Source organism: Lithobates pipiens, unplaced genomic scaffold (genome assembly GCF_037356315.1).
Source record: "Lithobates pipiens isolate NorthernLeopardFrog02 unplaced genomic scaffold, aLitPip1_a1.2 Scaffold_191, whole genome shotgun sequence".
In the NCBI taxonomy this organism is placed as follows: Eukaryota; Metazoa; Chordata; class Amphibia; order Anura; family Ranidae; genus Lithobates; species Lithobates pipiens.
In genome coordinates, this window is record NW_027507766.1 from 84,610 (window position 1) to 101,299 (window position 16,690).

General features: G+C 45.1%; 4 pseudogenes; all 4 read right to left on the minus strand.

Annotated features, from left to right (window-relative positions):
• Positions 1–2,741: 2,741 nt before the first annotated feature.
• LOC144000208 (5S ribosomal RNA) lies at positions 2,742–2,860 on the minus strand (annotated as a pseudogene).
• A 103-nt stretch (positions 2,861–2,963) lies between these two features.
• LOC144000228 (5S ribosomal RNA) lies at positions 2,964–3,082 on the minus strand (annotated as a pseudogene).
• Positions 3,083–3,405: 323 nt separating this feature from the next.
• On the minus strand, positions 3,406–3,524 carry LOC144000226 (5S ribosomal RNA; annotated as a pseudogene).
• A 99-nt stretch (positions 3,525–3,623) lies between these two features.
• On the minus strand, positions 3,624–3,742 carry LOC144000192 (5S ribosomal RNA; annotated as a pseudogene).
• Positions 3,743–16,690: the final 12,948 nt, after the last annotated feature.

Sequence of the window (16,690 nt, forward strand, 5' to 3'; positions counted from 1 at the left end):
TTGGCCGTAGGCACGCTCTTTGGGCACTCTGAAGCCTCTTGACAAAGGCCAAGATGGTCACCTTGGGAAACAAGCTAAAAAAAACAGGTCAAAGCCAACAACATATAAAGAAGCCTACGGCATCCAGTATTCCCAGGCGATCTCCCAATCAAGACACTAACCAGACCAGATCCTTCTATGGCACCTGGTCTTCCCAGGCAGTCTCTCATCCAGGTACTAACCAGGCCTGACGCTGCTTAGCCTCTGAAATCAGACGAGATCGGGTGCTTTCAGGTTGATGTGGCCGTAAGCGTTCTCTCCAAGACACGCCCAACCCTCTTGACAAACGCCAAGATGGTCGCCTTGAGAAACAAGCAAAAAAAACAGGTCAAAGCCAACAACATAAAAAGAAGCCTATGGGCTTACAGCGGACCTTAAAAGATGGGACCCACTAGCTCTGTCATGGTTCGGACGCTGTAATGTGTTGAAGATGAACGCGATGCCACGACTTCTGTATCTACTACAAGCCTTACCTATCAAAATACCCCAGACTTTCTTTCATGCGGTTCGCTCAATCTTTATCAAGTTCCTCTGGCGCAGAAAACATATGCGTATTGGTAGGGCAATGCTATTGTGACCGAAATTGCGGGGAGGTATTGGCTTCCCGGACCCTGCTCTATATTACACAGCGACGCACATGACACCGGTGGTTGACTGGTGCCGGTGTTCTGCCATATACTGTCCGGCCATGATATAGTGTCCGCGCCGTACTGCGCATGCGCAGTACGGAGCAGACGAAGCTTCGGAAAATCTCTGAAGCTGAACGGCGCCTGCGCGGTGAGTGGAGGTGGTAGCCCCACCATCCAAGCGGACATAGGGTTGTGAATATTAGAGGGCCCCTCGCAGGCGAGCTTCGCTTGCCACGCTTCGGGCTTGGCCTCGCTGCACTCGGCTCTTTAATATTCTTACTCTATGTCCACTTGGATAGTGGGGATAGAACCTGGACTCAGTGCGCAGGCGCCGTTCATGCTCGGCAATTTTAGGAATCTGTGTTGCTGTGTACTGAGCATGCGCAGTACATAGCGGACACTATCCGATGGGGGACCATATGTGATAAGACACCGGCATGGGGAACTGAAGCTATGGGTCAAGCTAGAGCAGGAGATGGCGTGGGTTCCACTGGCTTGTCTGCCTTGGGCGGGGAGGCCATTGGAGCCCTGTGTGACTACTCACCCGTTAATTGGCCCCTCGCTCGCCGAGATGGATAGTTTTTTTCACCTTTCCCTTCTCCTATGACCCCAATTATTGGACATCCTAGATTCCCTCCGGGCCTGTCTGACCAGGCCTTTACCAGGCAAACCCCGAAAGGGCTTCTGAGAGCAGCCCTATTTCTTGGACCCACGGGCTTGATTCCCATGGGGACCATACTGCTAGAGCAAGTACCTGTTGCATTGGATAGCTGGAGAGCTAGACAGCTAATCCATTTCCTCGGATCACTACCTAACCAGTCGTTCTTCTCTAGACAATTCCACCCCTTTGAGGAACTTTGCCTGGATGATGGCCCAATTCGTGGTTCCCTCTCTAGGTCCTACCAAATCCTGACAGGCGCACAATCCTCCACGGATCCACCCTTCCTAGCTAAATGGAAAAGAGACTTACAAACTACATTCTCCAAACCACAGAAGGACAGAATACTCTTTTTCGCCCATAAGTCGTCACTCTGCAGTAAATATCAGGAGATCTCATATAAGCTGATCACACGCTGGTATCGTACACCAGTGGTGTTGTACAAAATATTCCCCGGTCAATCTGACCGCTGCTGTCGCTGTGGGCAACAGGCTGGCACCATTCTCCACCCTTTCTGGGAATGCCCTAAATTACAAACATTCTGGCAGCCTGTCCTGAGACTCATCCACAAGTTCACAGACATTTCCTTAGCCAATGATCCCGCAGCAGTTCTTCTCAATCTAAGCGTTATCATAAGTCCTTACTTAAACATCTCCTCAATGCAGCTAGGGCCTGCATCCCAAGTCAGTGGAAAGAGCAATCTGCTCCAATGGTGACCCAGTGGTTCGCAAGGGTAAATGATATTGAACGAATGGAAGACCTGACTGCCACAATGAGGGATAAAATGGAGGAGCATGGGAACAGATGGTTCTACTGGACCCAGTTTCGCTTTTCGGAAGAATACCTCTGCGAGACATAGTAAGCTCATGGTGATCGTTGGAGATCGCTGTTCCAAACGTTGGACAGCTGATGAGCTGGTGAGCCGAGGGCGTCTCTTGCTCCCTGTGAGGGGACCCCATCCTATCCACTCTACCCACGACACCCCCTTACCCCTTATTTTCCTTTTCTGCAATTTCCTTCCCCAATCTTCTCTTTCCCCTTCTCCCTCCTTTCAGTTCTACTATTTCCCTTCTTAACTCAAAAAAGGGAAAAGAAAATGGTATGTTCCGACCCCATTTGACTACTACACAATACTCTTCCCCTATCTATGGATATCTAAACTCTTCGAGGGTAGCAGGGCTAGTATCAATAATATTTTAAGTGGTAGAGGATCCCAATGAGATGGAGCTTTAATCTCATCTTGATATGACCGCAAAGCTGTACACGTGCTATTCTCCTCGGACTTCTTACCATTGGCTCTGATATCCATGCAATATGATCGTTTGTTTGTAACTATTTGTATCACACATTCTGTGAAGTTGCCTTTGCATTGTATGTCGCATACTACTAAATAAAAAAAAAAAAAAAAAAAAAGAAGCCTATGGCACCTGGTATTCCCAGGCGGTCTCCCATCCAGGTACTAACCAGGCCCGACACTGTTTAGCATCCGAGATCAGACGAGATTGGGCGCTTTCAGGGTGATGGGGCCGTAGGTGATCTCATCGGGCACTCTCAACCCTCATGACAAACGCCAAAATGGTCACCTTGGGAAACAAGTGAAAAAAAAAAAACAGGTCAAGGCCAACAACATAAAAATAAGCCTACAGCACCTAGTATTCCCAGGTGGTCTCCAATCCAGGTACTAGCAAGGCCCAACCCTGTTTAGCTTCTGAGATCAGAGGAGATCGGGCGCTTTCAGGGTTATGTGCCCATAGGCAATCTCTTTGGGCATTCTCAACCCTCTTGACAAATGCCAAGATAGTCACCTTGAGATACAAGCGAAAAAAAACAGGTCAATGTCAACAACATAAAAAGAAGAATACGGCACCTGGTATTCCAACGCCATCTCCCCTCCAGGTACTAACTAGGCCCAATCCTTCTTAGCCTCAGAGAAGAGAAGAGATAGGGCTCTTTCAGGGTGATGCTGCTGTAAGCGATCTCTTTGGGCACTCTCAACCCTCTTGACAAATGCCAAGATGGTCACCTTGGGAAACAAGCAAAAAAACAAAACTACGAATCAACGCCAACAACATAAAAAGAAGCCTACAATAACTGGTATTCCCAGGTGGTCTCCCATCCAGGTACTAACCAGGCCCGACTCTTCTTAGCCTCCAAGATCAGACGAGATTGGGTGCTTTCAGAGTGATGTGGCCATAGGCAATCTCTTCAGGCACTCTCAACCCTCTTGACAAACACTAAGATGGTCACTTTGGGAAACAAGCGAAAAAAAACAGGTCAACGCCAACAACATAAAAAGAAGTCTACGACACCTGATATTCCCAGGCGGTCTCCCATCCAGGTACTAACAAGGCCCGACTCTTCTTAGCCTCCAACATCAAACGAGATCGGGTGCTTTCAGGGTGATGTGCCCGTAGGCAATCTCTTCAGGCACTTTCAACCCTCTTGACAAACGCCAAGATGGTCACCTTGGGAAACAAGCAAAAAAAATAAAAATAAGTTGGAAGCTAGAGACAATACGCCCCGAGTCCTCAATTTAATCCATGCGGCGCATGTACAGGGAAGGCCCTTGCTTATGTTGTCAACGGACGCGGAGAAGGCCTTTGACAGGGTGGCCTGGCACTTTATGCAGGCCACCCTGGAACATATAGGTCTTGGCCCCAACATGATGATGTCACTTTACTCCACACCGTCGGCAGCGGTACGGGTGAACGAGTGGTGCTCGGACTCTTTCCCCATCACTAATGGGACGAGGCAGGGGTGCCATCTGTCTCCCCTAATTTTTATTCTGACACTGGAACCACTTATGTGTCACGTTCGGAATTACCCAAATATTACTGGCATATCCAAACCCTCGGCACACCACAAAATTGCGGCGTACGCTGATGTTATAATTTTTTCCGTCTCCAATCCACACATTTTGCTTCCCAATATACTTGCGTCTCTCCAGCGATACGGCAGCCTATCAAACTATAAAATCAATTGCGCCAAGTCAGCTGTATTGAATATATCGGTCCCGGATGGTGAGGCCAAGAGGCTCCGCTCCGCTTTTCCATTCTACTGGGCTGAAAAATCTATACGTTACCTGGGCGTTGACATCGCAGCGGATTTAGCGCAATTGTACCCGCTTAATTTTGTCCCTCTCCTGAATAGACTGAAATCTGATTTGGGAAACTGGCATGCTTTAACACTGACCTGGTTCGGGCGCTGTAATGCATTCAAAATGACGGCCCTCCCGCGGATCTTATACATGTTCCAGACATTACCGATCCGGTTACCCCCAATTTTTTTCAGACAACTGCAGGTGCTGCTCCGGGACTTTATTTGGGCGCGTAAACCGCCCAGAGCCCGTTTACAATTGCTTGTCAGACCAAAGGACAAGGGGGGTCTGGGTCTCCCAGATCTCAGACAATACTACAGAGTGACTCTGCTAGCGAGAGTCGTTGATTGGCATTGTAATGGCCCACACAAGCAGTGGGTGGAGATGGAGATTGAGGATGGATCCATTCCCCTCCCCGTGGCTCCTGTCCACCCTACCAAAAGACCTCAGAGGTCACCCCGTAGTGGGAGCTACGTTGGCTGTTGTGCGGAGGTTGTTCCGCTGCACACACATTGCTCCCCTGCCGTCACCAATGACTCCAGTTATAGGTAATTCAGACTTCCCACCGGGATTTACCAACAAGAAACTGCAACAGTTGACAGTGGTGGGGAAACAGCGTCTGGGAGAGGTGTGGCCCTCCGGAGGGCTCCCGACCACACAAACTGTCACCGAGCTTTCTGACCCTCCGCTTGACTTGTTTAGTGCTTATCAACTTCGTCACTTTCTTCTGGCCATACAAAGGGCCCCCTACACTCCTAGAGTCCTGACGCCCTATGAATCCATCTGTCACAAAAGGGAACCTGTGCGACACACCCTCTCCCTCCTGTACAACCTATTGAGTAGTCAGGAGGAGGAGTCGACCCCCACCATTTATCCACAAATGGGAGAGGGACTTAGGCATCATATTTACCCCACAACAGATAGGGAAGATCCTGACAATAGTACATAAAGCTTCCATCGCAAACCAATATCAAGAATCAGGATACAAGATAGTCTCACGCTGGTATAGAGTCCCATACCTTCTGAATAAAATGAATAGATCGATTCCGGATGTTTGTTGGAGGTGCAATTCAGATACAGGGAAAAAAGGGGAAACATTTTCTGGGCATGCCCGGCCTTGAGGAACTTTTGGGTGGAGGTGACCGGGACGATAAAAACTCTCAGAAATGTAGATATCGCAGACAACCCAGCAGCGTGCCTTCTACACTTGACCGGACAGCCTGTTCGAAAATACAAAAAAACCCTCACGATGCAACTCCTGAACGCCACCCGGGCCGGCATTCCCACACTGTGGAGGCAGCCTCAGCCCCCATCCAAGGAGCTGTGGTATTCCAAAGTCAATCATATTCTCCGGATGGAAGATTTGACCGCCACCCTTCAAAACACTGAAGAGGCATTTAGTGTTACATGGAGGCCCTGGAGGTATTTTACTGGTACTTGAGACTACATTCGGGAGGTGAGCAGCGCCCCTTTTTAGGCTTTTAGGCTCTTTCAGGGTGATTTGGCTGTAGGCACTCTCTTTGGGCACTCTGAAGCCTCTTGACAAGAGCCAAGATGGTCACCTTGGGAAACAAGCTAAAAAAAACAGGTCAAAGCCAACAACATAAAAAGAAGCCTACGGCATCCAGTATTCCCAGGCGATCTCCCAATCAAGACACTAACCAGACCAGATCCTTCTATGGCACCTGGTCTTCCCAGGCAGTCTCCCATCCAGGTACTAACTAGGCCTGACGCTGCTTAGCCTCTGAAATCAGACGAGATTGGGTGCTTTCAGGTTGATGTGGCCATAAGCGTTCTCTTCAAGACACGCCCAACCCTGTTGACAAACGCCAAGATGGTCGCCTTGAGAAACAAGGAAAAAAAACAGGTCAAAGCCAACAACATAAAAAGAAGCCTATGGGCTTACATCGGACCTTAAAAGATGGGACCCACTAGCTCTGTCATGGTTCAGACGCTGTAATGTGTTGAAGATGAACGCAATGCCTTACCTATCAAAATACCCCAGACTTTCTTTCATGCGGTTCGCTCAATCTTTATCAAGTTCCTCTGGCGCGGAAAACATATGCGTATTGGTAGGGCAATGCTATTGCGACCGAAATTGCGGGGAGGTATTGGCTTCCCGGACCCTGCTCTATATTAGACAGCGATGCACATGACACCGGTGGTTGACTGGTGCAGGTGTTCTGCCATATACTGTCCGGCCATGATATAGTGTCCGCGATGTACTGCGCATGCGCAATACGGAGCAGACGAAGCTTCGGAAAATCTCCGAAGCTGAACGGCGCCTGCGCGGTGAGTTGAGGTGGTAGCCCCACCATCCAAGCGGACATAGGGTTTTGAATATTAGAGGGCCCCTCGCAGGCGAGCTTGGCTCGCCACGCTTCGGGCTCGGCCTCGCTGCGCTCGGCTCTTTTATATTCTGACTCTATGTCCACTTGGATAGTGGGGATAGAACCTGGACTCAGTGCGCAGGCGCCGTTCATGCTCGGCAATTTTCGGAATCTGTGTTGCTGTGTACTGCGCATGCGGAAGTTAGAGTGGGTGTTGTGTGCCTCCTGCACAGTATACACCTTATTGCTGGTGTTCTGTTTCTGTAATACAGGAACCTAGCACTGTTACAGTGCTAGGGTGTACAGAGAAGCTGGTATATATGGAAGACCACAGCATACAGAAGAAAGGCTAGTGAATACAGAATACAGACTCGTGTATGCAGATAGGCTTGAGTATGCTAGAGTAAACAATGAGGCTGGGGTACACAGAGAGGCTAGTTTAAAGAGAAGCTAGATGTTAGTGTATATAGAGAGGTTAGTGTATAGAGAGAGTCGAGTGTATACAGATAGGACAATGCATATAGAGAGACTAGTGTATACAGAAAACAGGCTTGGGTATATATCCAAGCTGACAGTGTATACAGAAGACTGGGTAGTGTATACAGAGAGTCTAGTGGGTACAGAAGACAGGCTGGTGTATTCTAGCTAGTTTTTACAGTCTAGAGTATACAGAAGACAGGCTGTGGTATACAAAGGGTTTAGTGTATTACAGAGATGCAGGGGTGTACAGAGAAGCTAGTATATATAGAAGACTACAGCATACAGAAGAAAGGCTAGTGAATACAGAATAAAGGCTGGAGGAGAGGCTAGTGAATGCAGAACACTATCTAGGGTATATAGAGAGGCTAGATTATACAGAGAGGCTAGTGCATAGAGTGAAGCTATTGTATATAGAAGCCTGGTTAGTGTATACAGAGAAGCTAGTGTGTACAGAAGAAAGGCTAGACAGGCTATGAAGAGAGACATGTTTTTACAGAAGACAGTTTGGGGTATACAGAGATGCTAGTTTATACAGAGAGACTAATGTATACAGAAGACAGGCTAGGGCATATAGAAGACAGAAGACGGGCTAGTGTATTCAGAACATAGGCTAGTGTATATCGAAGACAGGCTATTGTATGCAGAAGACCGGCTAGTGTAAACATGCTGGTGTATATAGAGAGGCTAGTGAATTTAGAGGGTAGGCTAAGTGATAACAGAAGACAATCTGGGCTATACAGAGACATTTCATCATTTCATCTAGCTCACATCTCTAATGGAGTATGTCTCATTGCCATGTTATGCCTTTTCATTCTTATAGATAACTACACGATTTTAATCATCCACATCAAGCATGCAATAAAACTATCATACATCAAAATAAACCATGTACTCTTTTGCTCTATTTTGCATATTTGTAATTCTCCACATCAACTGTCACATTGAGTATGTGACAGTCCTGACACACCATCCTGACTTATTTTTCTTTATTTCTTATTAGAAATAGAGAGTACTATCTCAAAATCCGGTTAAATCTATTCACTTCGATGAGTTCTACCGCTACTTGTACGTTAATGCAAAATGTTCACAAAACCATCCATTTGCTACCAGACATGCTGCACATACTAAGAGTAATGTAACTATCGCTCGCTAACGATGTAAACAGTTTTATTGCTTTTCTGACATTAACCGAGTATCTCTGACATTAACTGAGTATCTCTCTGCACTATGATCTTAATAATAATAATAGGATTGTGTAATGCAAAGATCAACTAGTCTAATATAAGCTTTCTCATTGGTACCGGCATATCCTTTAAATTTCGACTAACGCAACTATTTCTCGGCAATATACAAGCTAAGCTTTCAATCTCTTACCTTTGAACAGCGATACTTCCTCCCTACAATATTAAGCCATTTAAATGTCCTATTGGTCGCCTATATTATACAACTCTCTGAAAAGCCTATATGTAGAGAATAAAACTAGTCTTACATCTTAATAAAACAGTTTTATTGCTCAACCAGTATCAGCTGTCATGACAAATAAACGCTTCCACTGTTTTACTCTATTTTCTGTATTACTTCTTTTTCTCCACCTTAACTGTCACAGTTAAAACACAGTGACAAAACATTTCTTTTTACCGCAGCAAAATGTGAGAAAAGCAGTGTAAGCCGTCTTTCTGCCATATGCTTCAGAAAATTAATGTACCGCTTTTAAATCCATATCAATTCCACATAACCGTGAACCGTCTTACAATTTTAATATTTACTGATAGCAATTACTGATATTAAATTATGACTATACCAGTGGAAAAGGACCGCGTAATGGAACTGTGAAATTAATCATAATCTCAGCGTTAACTTAGCTGATAAATTTACGATTTACTCAACGATTTACTCAACGATTTAAACTTAGATTTTTTTCATTCTAAGTCTATTTAATCTTAAATAATTTATACTATATTCTACTGTACTCTTAAATTATGTACTGTTGTTCTGTATTTTAGCCGTGCTCAATTTCGTTTTATGTTGCAACCATCGAATCTCATTGCTATTCCGACATTCTGCCTTAAGAGTAATGCAACCATCTCTCGCTACCTCTATGCAATAGGATTCTCTTTCTAAATCTATTTTGTGTATTACTTCCTCTCCACATTAACTGTTAACCATTTGTAACACATAACACTTGCAACACGTTTTTTAACAGCAGCAAAATGTGAGAAAAGCAGTGGGACGGTTTACTTGATTGAGAAGTGGTTGCAGTAGCAAAGCATAGCAATACAGTTTGATTACATTAATAACACATAATGCAACTATTTTACATTCACATCATGCATACATCCTAATGTGAGCTGTCTATCACTATTAATGTTCATGGTTACTGATACATTATGCCAATAACCAGTGGAAACGGAAAACAATCATTGTAAGCCGTCTTCGTGCGTAACAAAATTAATGGAACGATTTACACGTTGGAATTTTCAAGCTACGTCAATTTACTCTTAAAATACCCTTTAGCTGCTTAGCTCACACTTTGCTGTATGTAGCCGCGTTTACATGTAAGTAACCAATAGGGATTGACATTTCATGTCCATCTCACATCTCTAATGCAATTTGTCTCCTTGCCATGTCATACTTTGCCAGTTATTATACTTTCTCATCCGATAGAAACCTAGTCGTTGCTGATATTTCATGATTACAGCAATCATCCCATCTAATTGCTATTCCGACATTCTGCCATGGTATTACTTTGCAACGCTCTATTGAACAATGTAAAGGTAAGCTATATATTTTGTGTATTTCCACTTAAACTCGACCTGTAGTTTGCTATGTCTAAATCCAAGTTACCTACTCACCTTTATTACGTATACTGCTAATTTTAGGATAATACAAAACCATCTTATTGCTTCTTTACACGCTGCACATATTAAGAGTAATACAATGCTACCGATGTGAACAGTTTAATTGCTCTTCTCACATTTAGCTGGTATCTCTCTGCTATAGGAAACTGAATTTGTACCACAACGATCACTCATCTAATATCAGTCCACTCAGTGCTGCCGGGATAACTTTTACATTTATAGTACTGAAATTATTTCTCAGTCATTTTGGATCTACTGCAACTAACGCTTCCGATCTCTTTTAAACTGCAATTTTCTAAATTTCTGCAATATTAAGTAATATTTAGCTGCTTAGCTCACACTTTGCTGTATGTAGCCGCGTTAACTGTATTAATGGTTACATGTAAATAACCAATGGGGAATGACATTTCATGTCTACCTCACATCTCTAATGCAATTTGCCTCTTTGCAATTGTCATACTTTGCCAGTTATTATACTTACTCATCCTTAAAGACACGTAAGAATCCTGAAAAACGATAGAAACCTCGTCACGTCGTTGCTGATATTTCATGATTACAGCAATCATCTCATCTAATTGATATTCCAACATTCTTCTTTGGTATTACTTTGCAACGCTCTATTGAACAATGTAAAGGTAAGCTAGATATTTTGTGTATTTCCACTTAAACTCGACTTTTATATACTGTCTCAATATTATCCGTTCTAATTTTGCTAAATTAGATTGTAGAGTTTGCTATGTCTAAATCCAGGTTACCTACTGACCTTTATTACGTATACTGCTAATTTTAGGGTAATACAAAACCATCTTATTGCTTTTTTGCACGCTGCACATATTAAGAGTAATGCAATGCTACCGTGAACAGTTTAATTGCTCGTCTCACATTTAGCTGGTATCTCTCTGCTATAGATAACTTTCGACTGCAATACCTAATCTCTGCTATTGCACAATATTTAGCTGCTTAGCTCACACTTTGCTGTACGTAGCCGTGGGGATTGGCATTTCATCTCTAATTCATATTCACATTTCTAATGCAGTTTGTCTTTTTGCCATGTCATCCTCTGTTAGTTATTATGCTTTCTCATCCTTGTGCTATATTTGGGGTATATTCACTACATGATTGAAGACACGTAATGAACCTGATTGATAAAAACCTACACACGTCGTTGCTGTTATTTCGTGTATTTCCATTTAAACCCGACCTGTATATACTGTCTCAATATTAATTTTAGAGTTATTTTGCTATATTTATTATTAGTATGAACAGATTACTATCTCTAAATCCTGGTAAACCAGCTCACACTAAACCATCTAATTTCTACCTTACACGCAGCACATATTAACATATTAACATTTAGCCGGTATCTCTCTGCAATAGTAAACGAAATGTGTAGATCACTCATCTAATATCGTCTTTTTAGTGCTACCGGAACAACTTTTAAATTTAGAGTAATGCAACGATTTCTCAGTTTTATGAAGCTACTGCAACTAACGTTTTGGATCTCTCTCCTGATAAATTACGCTCTGCATTATTAAGCCATGTAAATTGTCCTATTTGTCTGCTAACAATGTTATGTATAATAATACAAATCTTTCAAAAGCAATATCGTCTCTATCACTTAGCACTCTTTTGCTCTATTTTGTATAGTTGTAGTTCTCCACATTAACTGTCACATTGATATCACCACTGACAACACATCACTTTTTAACAGCACCAAAATATGAAAAAAGCACTTTACATGTTTCAGAAGTAGTTGCATTAGCAAAAAATAAAGTCCTGTCTTCTTTACACGCTAGCTTTTCTGTATACATTAATCTCTCTGTGTACACCAGCCACTCAATATAGACTGTCTTCTGTATACACGTGCCCGTAATCTATATACACTAGCCTGCCTTATTTTTACAATAGTTTCGGTGTCCCAGCCTCTCTGCATACACTAGCCTGTCTTTGGTACAAATTAGCTTCTCTGTAGCCGGTCTTCTGTATACACGAGCTTCACTGTCTACTCTTGGTTGTCTTTTGTATACACTAGCATCTCTTTATACATTAGCTCTCTGTATACCCAAGCTTCTCTGTATACACTAGTCCACCGGTATACACTAGCAAGTCTGCATACACTAGCCTCTCTTTGTAACCCAACTTCTCTCTCTGTATACCTTAGCCTCCATCTCTGCATACCCAGGACGTTCTTCTCTATAATCTAGCCTATGTGTATACACTAGCCAGTCTTCTGTAGACATTAGCCTCCCTGTATAAACTAGCTGGTCTACTGTATACACTAGTCCGTCTGTATACACTAGCAAGCCTGCATACACTAGCCTCACTGTGTAACCCAGCCTCCATCTCTGCATACCCAGGACGTTCTTCTGTATAATCTAGCCTATCTGTATAATCTAGCCGATCTGTATACACTATCCTGTCTTTTGTACACATTTGTCAATCTGTATAAACTATAAACACTAGTCCGCCTGTATACACTAGCAAGTATGCATACTCTAGCCTCTCTCTCTGTATACCCTAGCCTCCACATCTCTGCATACCCAGGACGTTCTTCTGTATAATCTAGCCTATCTGTATACACTAGCCTGTCTTTTGTACACATTAGCCTCTCAGTATAAACTAGCCGGTCCTCTGTATACACTAGTCCGTCTGTATACACTAGCAAGTCTGTGTAACCAAGCCTCTCTCTCTGCATACCCTAGCCTCCATCTCTTGCATAACCAGGACCTTCTTCTGTATAATCTAGCCTATCTGTATACACTAGCCTGTCTTTTGTACACATTAGCCTCTCTGTATAAACTAGCCGGTCTACTGTATACACTAGTCCATCTGTAAACACTAGCAAGTCTGCATACTCCTGCCTCTCTGTGTAACCCAGCCTATCTCTCTCTCTCTCTCTGTATACCCTAGCCTCCATCTCTGCATACCCAGGACGTTCTTCTGTATAATCTAGCCTATCTGTATAAACTAGCCTGTCTTTTGTACACATTAGCCTCTCTGTATAAACTAGCTGGTCTTCTGTATATACTAGTCCGTCTGTATACACTAGCAAGTCTGCATACTCTAGCCTCTCTGTGTAACACAGTCTCTCTCTCTGTATACCCTAGCCTCCATCTCTGCATACCCAGGACGTTCTTCTGTATAATCTAGCCTATCTATATACACTAGCCTGTGTTTTGTACACTTTAGCCTCTCTGTATAAACTAGCCCGTCTTCTGCATACACGAGTTTCTCTGTATACCCTTGGATGTCTTTTGTATACACTAGCTGCTCTTTATACATTAGCTCTCTGTATACCCAAGCCTCTCTGTATACACTCGTCCGTCTGTATACACTAGCAAGTCTGCATACACCAGCCTCTCTGTGTAACCCAGCCTCTCTCTCTGCATACCCAAGATGTTCTTCTCTATAATCTAGCCTATTTGTATACACTAGCCTGTCTTTTGCACACATTAGCCTCCCTATATAAACTAGCCGGTCTTCTGTATACACTAGTCCGTCTGTATACACTAGCAAGTATGCATACTCTAGCCTCTCTCTCTGTATACCATATCCTCCATCTCTGCATACCCAGGACCTTCTTCTGTATAATCTAGCCTATCTGTATACACTAGTGTATACAGACAGACTAGTGTAGGACCAACTAATGTGTACAAAAGACAGGCTAATGTATACAGATAGGCTAGATTATACAGAAGAACGTCCTGGGTATGCAGAGCGCTCAGCTTCAAGGTATGGCCAACGTGAGTAATATGAGGGACACTCCTCACCCCCGCCCCCACTTACCAGATCTGACTTTCATCCCCTTGCCCTCTCTGCCCCGGTCATCTGGTGGCAGTTTTATGCACTCCCTGGCCCCCACCCATTCATAATCCTTACCGACCTTTACTTCCGCTGCTCACAGGAACACACTGGATGACTTGTCTAATTAACCAACTTGTACAAGACACCGCTATCCTCCTGTCTGACACCGGTCCCCCTTGGAGGCTTTACCCCTCACTGTTTGGGTGGTCCCTGCCTCTCCCTGGATGCTCCACATATACCACAACGACATTGTCAGAGGGGCACCACTTGACAGGACACAGGGCTGTCATGCCGGTGGCATCTCCCATTGGAGGAAGGGATGATGGCCCCAACCCCTTGGCAGCAGGTTCTTTCATGTACAGACCAGGGCGGCTCATCTTCCCTTCTGGAGTCTTGACCTTAGATGGGGGAGTTGCACTTTGGGGGGTCTGAGTGATACCTAGTGCACTGTACTGGAAGGGCTAGACATTCCCGCATATGTGTCCCCTCCCCCTGGTTGCGCCCCTCGCCCCCCCCTCTGGCTCCCACCTACTCTTTGCCGACATTGCCTTCTGCAGCTTTCGGGGACCCTGATGACTTATTTATTGAGCCTATTGGTACAAGACACTGCTTCCCTCCAGTGTGACTCTGGACCCCCCTGGAGGATTTACCCCTTACTGGATGCTCTACACAGCCCCCGATGGCGATGCAGGAGAGACACTAATTGGCGGGCCCCAGGACTGCTGCTCGGATGAAGTCTCCCGTTGGATGGAGGGATGGTGGCCCCAGCCATTTGCCTGACGGATTTTCCATGCACCGACCAGGGCTGCTCCTCTTTCATCTTGATGTGGTGACCATGGAGGGGAGGAGTTGAAATTTATGGGGTCCGGGTGTTTGCTGGTGGGAGTGCGCTAAAGGACTTGACATATCCGCATGTTTGTCCCCTCTCCCCTGTTTCCCCCCTCCCTTTCCCCCCCTTCCCACCCTTCCCTCCTTTACCTCCCCCTTTCCCCCCTTTCACTCCCCCTTTCCCCCCTTCCACTCCCCCCTCCCCCCCTTCCCTGCCCCTTTTCCCCCCGGGGCGTGGGCGGGGGAGAGGGGGTAAGGAGCGGACAATCTGCCAAAGGGAGAAATGCATTTGTTCGGTGACTGCATGTACTTTAGGGGTATGGGACGGGGGTCGTGGATCCCATTCTGTGATGCCTTTTCTGTTGCTACGGGCTCCCTCATGCATGCCTATGTTTAGGGCGAGCCGAGGAGACCCCTCAGTGCTGACAGTTATATGCTCTACCTCTGTTTTGGTTATACTATTGTTTTTTGGTTCTATGATGTTACTGATTGTCTTTTATTTGCATACTGGTATCAGACGTGACATTTACCACTGCCGGGACTGGGGGGACTAGGATTCGGGGGCTCCCTCTTGACCTGTCTACCCACCAACCCAAGTAGGACAGCGCTTTAAACCCAGTGTACATCTGGTAAGCGCTATAGCATAATTGTGCTGTTTTAGTATACCCTTCCTGTACTGTTGAGTGCGGACAACCCTTAATTTCCCTCTCCCCCTGGGGTTGAAGTGCCCAGCCTTTTTTTCCCTTTATCTTTCCTTCCATTTGCCCTTCCTTTCTCCCCCTTAGTTCCCGCCATGCATTACCTACCCAAAACCTACCTTGGTTCAACTTTCTTTGCTTTTCTCTGACGTCCCCCTCCCCCTCCCAGAGGAGCGATGGCAGACTCAGTCAAGGTCACCTCTCTAAACGTTAAGGGACTGAACTCCCCTGAAAAACGGTGGATCCTCCTGTGAGAACTGAAGACTTCCTGTACTGATGTGGCCTTTATACAAGAAACACATTTTAAAAATACTAGCCTCCCCTTTCTATGGTCGAGATCCTTCCCTAAGGTCTACCACTCTACTAACCCCTCCTCTAAGACCAAGGGAGTCTCCATTCTGATCTCTAGCAGGCTCCCCTGGGTTCTCCAGGATTCTTTGGTGGACCCTGGGGGCCGATATCTTTTTCTTAGGGGCCACATTGGAGAGCGCCTTTTTACATTTGCCACTGTGTACGCTCCCAATGATCACCAAGACACGTTCCTCAGAACTACCCTGCACAGATTATGTGACTTTCGGGAGGGCCAGTTGATATTAGGTGGGGACTTTAATGTCCCCTTTCGCCATCGGTTGACACTTCTGCCTCTTTCTCCTCGCTCCTCATTTCCTCTAGAAAGCGGATTACTAAGTGTTTACTGAATGACCAATTAGTTGATGTCTGGCGTCTGCAACACTCTGGGGAAAGGGACTACTCTTTTTGCTCTTCCCCTCACAAATCATACTTGAGGATAGACTTCTTCTTGATTCCACATGACCAACTGCACTTGGTGAGCTCTTCCTCCATCGGCCATATTACTTGGTCCGACCACACTCCTGGGGCGCGTATTGGACTGGAATCGAAACAAACTTTCTAAGTTCACTCCCGAATTCCGCTAAGAAGTGCCATGTGGTGCTATAAGTATTTACCCACAGAATTTATGTCACATCCCACTATAGGGGCTTAGTTGAAAGTCAGTCACCTGATCGCTACCCAAAACACACTCACGTCTTTGACTTCCCCCCTATTCCCTATACGTGGCCATCCAACCTTTGAACTGGGGACCCACTTAGAAATTCCAACCTAGACAATGCGTCTAAATTTGTCATTGATGGAAAATCAACCCTAACAGATCCGACAGGGCTTTTCCAACTGCCTTTTTGGAGAGCGGCGCAACGACATCATTTTCTCCATTCCATCCCCAATCCTCAAACGTTTGCGCGCCCTCAGACG